Raw genomic sequence first — 13,895 nt, 5'->3', positions numbered from 1 at the left:
ACAGTCACTCCTGAAAACCAGTGAGACTCACCAGCAAGATCTTTAAATAGCGCAACACCTTATTCAAGTAACAGAAATGGCAGAGATGGACTGAGAGACAACAAAGAGACCGATTGCGGGCAAGTTTTAATGAGTCAGGTCAACTTTCAGAAGGTATCCGAGTTCTCTCTCCCTCAAAACACTGCAGAGACGAGGCCAGGCAGGCCATGCAGCACTGCTTGAGCCTTCCTTGCCTGTGTTAGTAATTGATCAAGAAACTGGGAGAGGCTTGTGGCCATTCACAAGCTGAAGCGTCATAGATATCACAGATGTTCCAGTCCTGTCCTGTCTATTCCAGGATGGCTCTTCAGTCACAGGGTTTTATAAAGACGAGTAACTGTGGTGTCTCATCGGTTGGGTTCAGTTATAGGAGATGAATGCTAGCCATGAAAAGAGTTATATTACTTTCTTTAACACCGAGCTGACAGGATAGAAGGCTACACATTTACTGGCCCTCAAAATCTCCATGATGGTCAAGCGTAAAATCACATTTACAACATTATCTCTCTCATGGGAAACACCAGGACCCAGGAAGAAAAAAGGAGAAAAATCTTGAATCACATGTGCCTCTGTATGAAGAGCTAATGGGATTATCGGAGGAAAGGGATGGAAGAAATAAATCACACACCATTTACTGACACTCTTTTACAATGTTCCGTGGGCACGTTTTAAATCCTTTTTTATTCTTAGAAGTACAAAACTCCCAATAATTTATTCAAGCTATGAAACATTGGAGATTGATTTATAGCCTACTCCTTGACTTAGATAAAGTCCATTTTAATCCAGCAAATAAAGGGACTCCATCTGAGAGGGATGAGTCTGAATCCTGACCGCTGTAACATCTCCACGTAGCTCTGTCCCTCCACTGTGCTTGCACTGGACACGGAACTTCTCTCCTGCAGATTCCCAACATGACGGTCACATTAACCTTCTATGCATTAACAGACATTGTCGTTAGCATGTAGTCTCGTTGTGACACCCCTTCTGCCTCTCCCAGGCTGTAAGCCTCTTCGACAGCCTTCGCCCAGTCCCTCTGATGACAGGCTGAGGCCCTGGACCGGGGGGCCACAAATCTAGCGACTTTCCGGTACTTTGACAATCTCCGTTTTTGTTGTTGAGCAGCAGCAAAATAACCTTCTACCGATTTGTGGATGACGTCTCGTTTGCCTTTGTGGTCAAGCGTTCCCAATGTTTATAGAAGTAGCCTAGGCTGTAAGATCTGTACGACGTCATCCCGTAATCTAGCAAGTATTATCCAGATTTCAGATAGCCACTAGCAACTTCTGGTGATATTTTTCTGGCAACACTGGGTGACGACTGTGACACCCTCACGACCTGTCTGCAGAGGGAGAACCCTGCGGTTCTCCTCCAATTAAACCTCCTCACCCGCTGGCCTGCACAGGCGAGTCACGCAGGCTAGAGTCTCCCCATGCAGCCGGTGAAGGCAGGCCTGTGATCATCTGGCGATAACACCATATGGACGTGTGGAGGCAGCTTGTCAGATACGCAGAGCTGTGCACTGCTGGGGCAGAGAACTACTGTCCATCACTGCAGTAACGGTGTTGTTCAGAGGGAAAGAAATGATGAGATGTCTCGACCTTTTAGGGGGGGTGAACACACATCTTTTCTAAGTAGCCTAAATTAAAATTATTTTTTAAAAAAAATCAATATAAAAGCCAACAGAAGCCTGATCCATTTCAAACCCTTCCCCCTACTGAATTGCAGATTACGTAAAATAAATATTTTCGCTTTATTGACAGTCTTCCGTGTCCAGGACATGTCAAGCCTCTAATCCTCCGACTGGAATAACAAGCATCTCTCAACAGCATTTCAAGCACAGCAAGAACGAAAGACGGCTAAACGAAGGAATACAGAAACCAGAGGATTCTGGTTTTCCTTCAGGGTCCATCCATTGCTGTGGTAGCGCAATGTAAAAAACATTTCTGGCTGAAGCATTCTTTGTTTGTAGTTTTCATGATGTGCAGGTTTTGTCAACAGGTCTAATGGAATCTGTACGATCCTATCAGATCTCAGTGCAGGATTGCATTTCTACTACCTCTTATCCATCATCTGTTCTTTTATTACAGAAAGGAGCACCTAGGGGACCTCTCATCGGGTTCTAGAAAGCTGTTGTAAATATCTTGACAGTCTTAAAGATGTTCAGCAGGTTTTGACTGCTAAAAAACAAAAATTCAGCAGAACTGTTTCATGTCAAACCCCTTTCCCGCTGGATGCGTCATCTCAGAGTAATGAGTGGTCTTGGCTGGAGGGGATGAATCCTGAGGTGAGGCCTGATCTCCCCGAGCTACAGCGGCAACTAAAGAATATATTGTGCTTATTAAAGTTATGCATTGTGCTTATTAAAGTTATGAACTTAGAAGTGTGCTCAGGCTTAAACATTGGGTCTCACACTGGGTGTGGGAAGCAGGCTGTTCTTTGTGTCTCTATCTCTTCATTTTCAGAAACAACCTTGAAACCGGGTGGAGACGGCACCCGAGCAGGTGGGACGCGCGTAGGCAAGAACAACTCCCTGACGCACGAGAGAACAAGCTGAACCCTTTTTTGATACTTGTGTTTCAATTGCACTGTATAAATATATGCTGGGGAGGGACAGATAGCCAGTTGGACTTCGTGAACCAGCCCAAACTCTGTTGCGGGTAGGGAAACTTAGACAACTCCAGAGCTCTGTACTTAGTTGATTTCCAACTGCTGCATTAAAGCTGATATTATCGGACCTCTGCGACTCCAGACCACTCTTTCTAGAACACAGATTTGTGTCATTGGATACCATCATTACATATTGGAATAGACACATAGAATTAGAATCCTTCACAACCTTTTAAGGAGTGAGTTATTTTTCCAAAACGGAAGCTAGCTAGTTTTAGTTAGCTTCCGTTACCTAGCAACCTAGCATAATACTCGTAGCAATGCTACTACCTGCTAGTGTTACTTGTTAGCCTCCTAATTGTAAATTTTGAAGCCATACTATAGCGTTTGTCATATAGTTTTTGTCTATCGGAAAATAGTCGGTTGGAATGTTCAGAATCACATATGTGTGACGCTACTCCTTAACGGGTTAAGAGAGAAATCCACCACATAACAACTACATCTGACAGAGATGAATGCTGTACGGTAAACTCAGTATCTTTCTGGTAACAACCACAAGAACACCAGCTGAACTTAAAGTCCCATTCTGTAGGATTGGCGCAATACACTTTAAAGCAATGAAATTGACTGTAATTTTACATTCATGGTTTTAAACCACAGGGATGAGAAGGGATGAAACAGCGAGATCTGTTTCAAACGAAACTGTTGGGTAGCTGTCAGTCCAGTTACTGTGTCACATGTCTGTTACTGTGTGACATGTCCTGGTAGTCCAACCCGACCTGAAACCACACTAACTAGATCATGTATGATCATTGTTGACACTTAATTATCACTGCCGTGTATGAAGGCCACAGTTAATTCATTGGATACATTTACAATGTGTTCTCTGATGATTCCCTATCAGCCCCCCACGGTGAAGAGACAAGCTGGATGAGGATCCCAGGGCACCACCAAGGGGGTTCTGCCTCCTCGAACAACAACATCCAACAGACCTGACAGGATCTTTTCTGTAAAAGAAAGAAGAAAAAAAATCAATAATAACAGAAGACCTACACCAGATAATCCGAACACATCACACCGACTCTTATCCAGCTCCACTGGCTTCCTGTGCAACACCGGAATACACTCAAGACTCTTCTCCTCACATTCAAAGCCCTCCACAACCTGTCACCCTCCTACCTCTCTGACCTCCTCCCCCTCCATCACCCCTCACGATCCCTCAGCTCCTCCTCTGCCAGCCTACTTGCCAACCCCCATCTCACCTCTCCACCATAGGAGGCTGTGCTTTTAGCTGCTCTACAGCCAGACTCTAGTCTACCATAGTCTTTCCTGTCTTTAACAGTTTTATTTGTTTGATCTGTTCCTGTGATTCCTTTCTTTTTAACCTCCACTGGTGTGGCTCATTCTCTGTAAGGTGTCCTTGTGTGTTCTGAAAGGTGCTGATACAATATATTATTATAAATTATCATAAGATATTTGTGTTAGAGACATTTAACAACATCTCGTCAGTAATTACAGTTGCCATAGATTCAAGCCTTTAGAGATTCTTGTTTTGAGAGTCGTTAAAAAAACATATGCTCTCCTCTCCCCTTCTTTCTTTCTACTCTACAGTTTAACCTTCAACCGGAGCTCCCTATGTTTTCTTCTCCAATACACAGAGATACTCCTCTCAGACGAGGTCTCTCCACACAGAGATACTCCTCTCAGACGAGGTCTCTCCTCACAGAGATACTCCCGTCAGACGAGGTCTCTCCACACAGAGATACTCCCGTCAGACGAGGTCTCTCCACACAGAGATACTCCTCTCAGACGAGGTCTCTCCACACAAAGATACTCCTGTCAGACGAGGTCTCTCCACAAAGAGATACTCCCCTCAGACGAGGTCTCTCCACACAGAGATACTCCTGTCAGACGAGGTCTCTCCACACAGAGATACTCTCGTCAGACGAGGTCTATCCACACAGAGATACTCCCGTCAAACGAGGTCTCTCCACACAGAGATACTCTCGTCAGACGAGGTCTCTCCACACAGAGATACTCCCGTCAGACGAGGTCTCTCCACAGAGATACTCCCTTCAGACGAAGTCTATCCACACAGAGATACTCCCGTCAGACGAGGTCTCTTCACAGAGATACTCCCTTCAGACGAGGTCTCTCCACACAGAGATACTCCCTCAGACGAGGTCTCTCCACACAAAGATACTACCGTCAGACGAGGTCTATCCACACAGAGATACTCTTCTCAGACGAGGTCTCTCCACACAGAGATACTCTCGTCAGACGAGGTCTCTCCACAGAGATACTCCCGTCAGACGAGGTCTCTCCTCACAGATATACTCCTCTCAGACGAGGTCTCTCCACACAGAGATACTCCTGTCAGACGAGGTCTCTCCACAAAGAGATACTCCCCTCAGACGAGGTCTCTCCACACAGAGATACTCCTGTCAGACGAGGTCTCTCCACACAGAGATACTCCCTCAGACGAGGTCTCTCCACAGAGATACTCTCGTCAGACGAGGTCTCTCCACACAGAGATACTCTCGTCAGACGAGGTCTCTCCACACAGAGATACTCCCGTCAGACGAGGTCTCTCCACAGAGATACTCCCTTCAGACAAGGTCTCTCCACACAGAGATACTCCCTCAGACGAGGTCTCTCCACACAGAGATACTCCCGTCAGACGAGGTCTATCCACACAGAGATACTCCTCTCAGACGAGGTCTCTCCACACAGAGATACTCTCGTCAGACGAGGTCTCTCCACAGAGATACTCCCGTCAGACGAGGTCTCTCCTCACAGATATACTCCTCTCAGACGAGGTCTCTTCACACAGAGATACTCCTGTCAGACGAGGTCTCTCCACAAAGAGATACTCCCCTCAGACGAGGTCTCTCCACACAGAGATACTCCTGTCAGACGAGGTCTCTCCACACAGAGATACTCCCTCAGACGAGGTCTCTCCACAGAGATACTCTCGTCAGACGAGGTCTATCCACACAGAGATACTCACACACACACAGTGACTTACACACACACACAGTGACTATCACACACACACAGTGACTTACACACACACACACACACAGTGACTTACACACACACACACACACACACAGTGACTTACACACACACACACACAGACTTACACAAACACACACACACACAGTAACTTACACACACACACACACACAGACGCATGGAGCACTCCCTCTGTAGCTGCTGCTCACTTGGGAGTGATGACGGCACCCTCTTCTTGTCTCACAGTTGCTTTTGTTGTTTCTGTTGGGGGGAAAAACTTTTTTGTTAGGGTTTCCCCCCCCCTAATATTGGAGTTCCAGTGTACTGTGGCAAAACATTACAACAAAGAAGTGGAGCGTTTCATACAAAAATGAACTTGAGAGTCGCTCTGCTTTCCTGTCCTCTGTGTCTCTCCCTGACTGACTCTCAAGTGACAAGTGAGATGTGTGTGAGGAGGTGTGCTAGGTGTGTCAAGTGTGTGGGGATGTGCTAGGTGTGTCAGGTGTGTGGGGGTGTGCTAGGTGTGTCAAGTGTGTGGGGGTGTGCTAGGTGTGTCAAGTGTGTGGGGATGTGCTAGGTGTGTCAGGTGTGTGGGGATGTGCTAGGTGTGTCAGGTGTGTGGGGGTGTGCTAGGTGTGTCAGGTGTGTGGGGGTGTGCTAGGTGTGTCAGGTGTGTGGGGATGTGCTAGGTGTGTCAGGTGTGTGGGGATGTGCTAGGTGTGTCAGGTGTGTGGGGATGTGCTAGGTGTGTCAGGTGTGTGGGGGTGTGCTAGGTGTGTCAGGTGTGTGGGGGTGTGCTAGGTGTGTCAAGTGTGTGGGGATGTGCTAGGTGTGTCAGGTGTGTGGGGATGTGCTAGGTGTGTCAGGTGTGTGGGGGTGTGCTAGGTGTGTCAGGTGTGTGGGGGTGTGCTAGGTGTGTCAGGTGTGTGGGGATGTGCTAGGTGTGTCAGGTGTGTGGGGATGTGCTAGGTGTGTCAGGTGTGTGGGGATGTGCTAGGTGTGTCAGGTGTGTGGGGGTGTGCTAGGTGTGTCAGGTGTGTGGGGGTGTGCTAGGTGTGTCAGGTGTGTGGGGATGTGCTAGGTGTGTCAGGTGTGTGGGGGTGTGCTAGGTGTGTCAGGTGTGTGGGGGTGTGCTAGGTGTGTCAGGTGTGTGGGGGTGTGCTAGGTGTGTCAGGTGTGTGGGGGTGTGCTAGGTGTGTCAGGTGTGTGGGGGTGTGCTAGGTGTGTCAGGTGTGTGGGGATGTGCTAGGTGTGTCAGGTGTGTGGGGGTGTGCTAGGTGTGTCAGGTGTGTGGGGGTGTGCTAGGTGTGTCAGGTGTGTGGGGGTGTGCTAGGTGTGTCAGGTGTGTGGGGATGTGCTAGGTGTGTCAGGTGTGTGGGGGTGTGCTAGGTGTGTCAGGTGTGTGGGGGTGTGCTAGGTGTGTCAGGTGTGTGGGGGTGTGCTAGGTGTGTCAGGTGTGTGGGGGTGTGCTAGGTGTGTCAGGTGTGTGGGGGTGTGCTAGGTGTGTCAGGTGTGTGGGGGTGTGCTAGGTGTGTCAGGTGTGTGGGGGTGTGCTAGGTGTGTCAGGTGTGTGGGGGTGTGCTAGGTGTGTCAGGTGTGTGGGGGTGTGCTAGGTGTGTCAGGTGTGTGGGGGTGTGCTAGGTGTGTGTAAAAGCACCGAAGTAGAGACTGCAGTGTACAGCCCTGAGGTCCTGCCATCGACTCACACCACAAAAACAGTCTCATCTGTTAACCAGCTCCACATCTGATGCCCCTCATCTGTTAACCAGCTCCACATCTGATGCCCCTCATCTGTTAACCAGCTCCACATCTGATGCCCCTCATCTGTTAACCAGCTCCACATCTGATGCCCCTCATCTGTTAACCAGCTCCACAAGCTGATGCCCCTGGAGAGGACGTAGGGATGACAAAGACACTGACTGAGAGTGAAGAGGTCTGTCATTAACCACTGATCAATTAACAATGAAAGATTACCACTAATGGTTACTTTATTACTTTTATACTGTTTTGAATGTTCTGAATATAATAAACAATGTTTGATCTACACCCTGCTATATCAGCTCATGAGAACATGACACTTGGTGATGTCCAGGAGAGAAATATGCTTATTGAAGACATTAGATAGTACCCAATTGCTGTAAAAGTACCAAGTCAATTAAGTGAATTGCCATGTAAATGTTCAAGACAAAATCTACATATTTATTACAGATCTGTAAGGTGATTACAGAGGTAAGGTGCAGGTGTCTGATACACAGGGGCGGTTCTACACGGGGGGCTACAGGGGTCAGTGCCCCTGTAAAAATGTCCCTGGCCCCCCCTGTGGCCCCCCTGAGCTGACTTACACGTTTTTCTTCTAGTAGTCATCATGAAACGAGGAAGGGACTTTGCAGCCTTTTTTGCCCCAGTAAATAAAAAAACATATCAAGGTATTGAGTGAGCTGAGAAGCTGGAAGAGGGAGAGCCAGAGCCGTTTTTATGAGTTTAATGTAAAGCAAAATTAAAGTATTTAATGTTAAAATATCATTTGTTTCCGTTATTTTATGTTGCCCTCTGATTAAACACTGGCCCCCCCAATAAAATTTGTCTAGAACCGCCACTGCTGATACACTCAAGCTGAGCATCTCAGAAGACTGGACAATGAATACAGGAATGAAGGTCAGTTAAATAGTATCACAATATGTTTTTTTTTACTCTCACAAGAAACGTCAGGGGGTGATAATCAACATAGCCTTTACAAGCACAGAAAGAGGATGCTGCATGTTAGATAGCTTTTGTTTAGGTCTTTAGATCGGGCTCCTAGAAATGGCCTTGACACTGCTCCTATTTTTCCTCGTTCAGCTTTGTTGATTATCACCCCCCTCCCATATTGTGATACTATTTAACTGCCCTTCATTCCTGTATTCTTGGTCCAGTCTTCTGAGATGCTCAGCTTGAGTGTATTAGACACACACCTTACAGATCTGTAATAAAAACGTTGATTTTGTCTTGAACTTGTATTTGGCAATTTACTTCATTGACTTGGTACTTTCACAGCAATAGGGTACACTAAGAGACGTCTTCAAGAGGAAGAATCCTGGGTTAGTGAAGGGACGTCAAAAGAAAGCATTATTTAACTTTTATTTTTTTCGTTTATAAACCATGTTTTTATTCTGGCATTTAAGAACAGTCAGTGCTGGGCTGGTGTCCATATATGAGGAGCAGGAGACAGGTCTTGTGCCCTCCTCAAACAGTCAGCCAGCCTTCATGGTAAGCTGGGCAGGATCTGGTCGTCACTTCATGACAAGCGTGGGTCCGGCACGTGGAGGGGCTCACAACCACAGGGAGATTGCCGATCTACTTGGACCTCTGCCTCATCTTTCGCCTTTTACACTTCAGGCTGCGCATACGCTTCTTCCTCCACTTGGCTCTCATCTTGTGTAGATGTGTCGCTAAAGTGAGGACACCAACTGAAAGAGCAAGCATTATTTAACTTTACACACCCAACTAATTAAATAGAAAGTCATCATGTCCTTGTTCCACTACTGGTTTGTAAAAATCAGTATTATCTAACAGGAAAGACAACAAGGGGTCCTTGTTAGAGAGGATTCCAGGGAATCAGTCAACACTAGCTAATTGGGTCTGATTTAACCCAATTTTTAATTACTGTGCAATATCATCCTCCCCTCCTGTTGGCTGGCATTGACCCAGACAGAATGAGCATTAAAATTATAACCTACTCATAACTGCTCTTCGCCTCTTGTTCAGCATCAGGCATAGGAGGCTGTCTACAGTATATAGGACACAGACACACTGTTGTACACACATACACTCACACAGTACATAAACACACACAACCTCAAACTGCTCTTATACAGCTCACTGTTCTGTCTGTCTTAGTAGTACATGTCTTTGCCAAAGGCAATCGTGCCTATGGTTTCTGTCTATAAAGCTGAATTAGACTTCTGAGAACTGATGACTTTCTTGCCCCCCCCCTCCCCCCAACACACACACGCTACAATACTCTACATAGTGCAGGGTAAGAAAGCCAGTGTTGGTATAATATGTCTCTCTGTTTGGTGCAAAGAGGCTGACAGGTTCACAGAGATAATATGTGTTGTATGATGAAAACAACAACGTTCTTTTGGCTTACACTGTGATACACAAGAAAACGTCATTAGGCTCTACTGCAGCTGTGCCAAACCATCCAACGATGGGTTTCAACCCTGTTACACACATCAGTCATCCAACTGACAACACATTTCATACCGTGCAGTTCAGTTCACTTCAGTTGGGCCTAAATGCCTCACACTTCCATTTATTCCAATCCAAAAAAGAGAACATTCCTTTCTGAAATTTCAAGCTGTTCACTCACAGAACAAATGCAACCAGAGCGTTATTGTAAGAATGAGAAAAATAATAATTATGAGCATGATATTAGACGTTTGTTTTTCGTACCTCTGAATCTGTTTCAACCTAATTAGGACCCAGGCATATCGACTGAGACAACCATTTTTTCCCACAATTCTCTCTTGCATGATGGCAGAAAGCGATCTGTATCTTTAGGGTGTTTTATCAGGCTTGACACTGTTCAGCGCGCCCTTCCCCAGAATAACTTTTTAATTGTGTATTTGCATAAAATTGATCAACTGAAAAAATTATACTCAACTGAATAGTTAGTAACACAGGAGCAACCATGGGGCACATCCAGTAATTTGTTATCAATTTCCTTCAGGAGATGGGTCATATCCCTTTCTTAGAGTGATCCCTTGGCAAAACGCACGATATCCCTTCCCAAGATCAAAGCCAAGTGCATTCTTTGATTGTTTTACAGCTCCCTCGATCGAATACAGCAATAATTAAAAAGGAAGAAAATCAATTCAGGATGGCTCATTGTTGTGGGCTACATTTATCAGAGGGAATGGAAACTCCTAATGAATTATGCTCTTCACAATTCTCTCCCAGGGCTGCCTCTCTGCACCCTGCAGTGTGATTTGTCTTATGAAGCTCGACATGTTCAGAAGCAATCTCAAACCTCTGATCTGGCGCCCAGGGGGAATCTACTGTTGCACATGCAGGAGTCTGTTTTCGTGTCTGGCTTGATGTTCCTTTAAGTGTTTGTGCAGTTGTTCCTGAAGAACACAGCTTTCCAAGGGCTTTTCTACTTCCCAGAGTTTCTGATCTGTCACCTCAACCATACCCCCACCGGGACGCAATTATATTACCATGACTACGCAAGAGGGTAAGACTTTCACTTAGCTTTTTGATGATGCATAACCTTATTACGGAGCCTTTGATCCTATCAGTGCTGTCTACCCCTGCATGCCGGCCCCTGCATGCCGGCCCCTGCATGCCGGCCCCTGCATGCCGGCCCCTGCATGCCGGCCCCTGCATGCCGGCCCCTGCATGCCGGCCCCTGCATGCCGGCCCCTGCATGCCGGCCCCTGCATGCCGGCCCCTGCATGCCGGCCCCTGCATGCCGGCCCCTGCATGCCGGCCCCTGCATGCCGGCCCCTGCATGCCGGCCCCTGCATGCCGGCCCCTGCATGCCGGCCCCTGCATGCCGGCCCCTGCATGCCGGCCCCTGCATGCCGGCCCCTGCATGCCGGCCCCTGCATGCCGGCCCCTGCATGCCGGCCCCTCCGCCCAGGTACGGACTGTCTGCTGTGTGACCCTCTCATCTCCAGCAGGGGCCTGTACATCAGACGGGCTCCTGTCAATCTCAGCTGAATGTTTTGTTGGCGGTCCCTGGGTGGATGGTTGTGACTCGTTTGTCATCATTGTATGAGTTTAGGCCACACAGCCTGTTGTAGGTATTTAGTCATGCGACGGTGAGTCAGATTCCAACCAAGCGGATCTCATTAGCTGGGTCATGTTAATACACGGCTGAGGATGTGATGGCTTGGACCATGTCATCTTGGTATGGACCATGTCATCTTGGTATGGACCATGTCATCTGGATCCTGGATTATCCGGACAACTAGTTGCACAACATTGCACTTTTAAACTGCCACTCAAATACAGAAGACACATTTTAAATACATTTCAGACAATATTCATGTAAAAAATCTTGGTGCCTAAGCCTTTTTCCCAGCACTGTGTGTATTTACTGATGAATCCCAACAGGGAGGCACAGCTATGACAGGTGTGAGTGAGTGAAGCCCTCAGGCAGGTGTGAGTGAGTGAAGCCCTCAGGCAGGTGTGAGTGAGTGAAGCCCTCAGGCCTGGACAGGTGTGAGTGAGTGAAGCCCTCAGGCAGGTGTGAGTGAGTGAAGCCCTCAGGCAGAGGATTCAGCGCCCGGAGAGACTGCGCCAGAGGAAACACTTATGACACAGAATGTCAAATACAAGTGCAGACTCATCTGTCACTTTTTAATCCTAGCATCCTAAGAGCTCCAACGCTCGCTGGCCCTGGGCTCATAGCTTCACTTGATAACAGCCTTGGGCTGAGGAACACCTCATCACAGAGCAAGGCCATCACGGTCTCAACAGAAAATCTTTCTGCTGATAGCTTCTTCATTGCGAGGGCGGTATAAACTAACAATTTACTGAAGTAAAGCCAACCTACTTCCTATTGGATATTTGTCAGCATAAAAGCACAACATAGCCTGGGAATACTATCTGATCTCATTCTGTACTGTCGAAGATCAGCCTATCTAAAATAAATTGGCCGTAAAGAATGATGATTGAATTTGATGTCATACTTATCTCTGGTTGTGGTAGGGTGGAGACGGTCATGAAGGTAAAATCATTTAGTTGTGGCCCAATCCCACACATCATCCTCTCAGCAGACAACCACTTAGAATGTTTCTTTGAAGTGCAAAACCTCAGGTTGCTAGCAACACTCACACAAACCTCAACATTGATTTTTCAGAAGATTGGCTTGTTGGTAGAGAAGGAAAAGACCAACAATTTCATCTTCTTTCTTTACTTCTGAAGTGTGTGAAACCTGGTCGCCAGTGACTCATGCTTCAGGGTAAAGGGATCTTCTGTGAAATTGCAACCACCCTCCCAGGTTCAGCCAGGACAAGGAGAACAAGGAACAAGGTTATAAAACTCTCATTTAAAGAATCTGCACCCAGACAGATTGGTTTTGATGGGCCTGGTCCAAAATGCATAAGGTATGCTCTTATACACTTAACACATCTAGAAATGTACCAAAACACTGTTATTGTGTGTGCTTGCCAAACGGCAAGGCTCAACCTATATTCTCTCTCATATAATAAAAAAAAAAGTTTTATCATTATTTATTTTCCCACCCTAACTCATCCTTCAGTTTTTGAACTACATAGACAATGTCTATGAAACGCACAATTACCTATAGTAGAATAGCTGCAGAAACGCAAAGGCCAGGGTGATAACATGTAGTTATCTACAGTACCAGTCAAAAGTTTGGACACATTTTCCCATTCACAAATATGTGTCCAAGTATCAACACCCTGTATTCTTTGGCTGCCTGGCTACCTATCATGGCCCGTATCAGATTCAAGACCCTGGTATTGACCTTCCGAGCAGTGAACGGGACTGCACCCGTCTACATCAAGTCTCTCCTGCAGCCTTACACCCCCACCCTTCACCTACGGTCTTCTTCAGACAACCGCCTGGTGGTCCCACCGCTCAAGACCGCCCGGTCCCAACACAAGCTCTTCTCCTGTCTGGCCCCCCAGTGGTGGAATCAACTCCCCACCTCCATCAGAGACACTGACTGTCTCTCCACCTTCAAGAAAAGGCTCAAGACGCACTTGTTCCGGGAGTACAACGGTACTTAGGAATGGTTCGCTTGACCCGATGTTAGTTTCCTCAAGGATCACAATGACTCTTGCTCAGAGACTTGTTGCTCTTGTGGTTAGTGGTAACTGATTTAAAATTGTTTGTACTCGCTGTGATATATTGTTTTTATTATTGTTGCTTGTGCCTTTGTCACTTACTTTGGTTGTTCACAATGTGTGCTTCATGTTTTGGCTACTCGCAATGTTTTGTGGCTATCTCGTTGTTATGATCAGTGACCTATGCACTTTGTAAAGCTCTCTCTTGGAAGTCGCTTTGGATAAAAGCGTCTGCTAAATGAATAAATGTAAATGTAATGTAAATTCTTTCAGTTTGCAAAGGGTAATGTTTGAATCGCAATTCAAGATACTGCCAGTGACATTGTTGGTAGATATAGGTTAGGACCATTTTTAAACAGGATTAAAAAAATGTATTTTTGATGCAATTGTTTCAACTATGTGAGGCAGCATCATAGCCTATCACCATTC

This window comes from Osmerus eperlanus, chromosome 5, assembly GCF_963692335.1.
Source record: "Osmerus eperlanus chromosome 5, fOsmEpe2.1, whole genome shotgun sequence".
NCBI lineage: Eukaryota > Metazoa > Chordata > Actinopteri > Osmeriformes > Osmeridae > Osmerus > Osmerus eperlanus.
Note: the sequence above shows the minus strand (reverse complement) of the source record.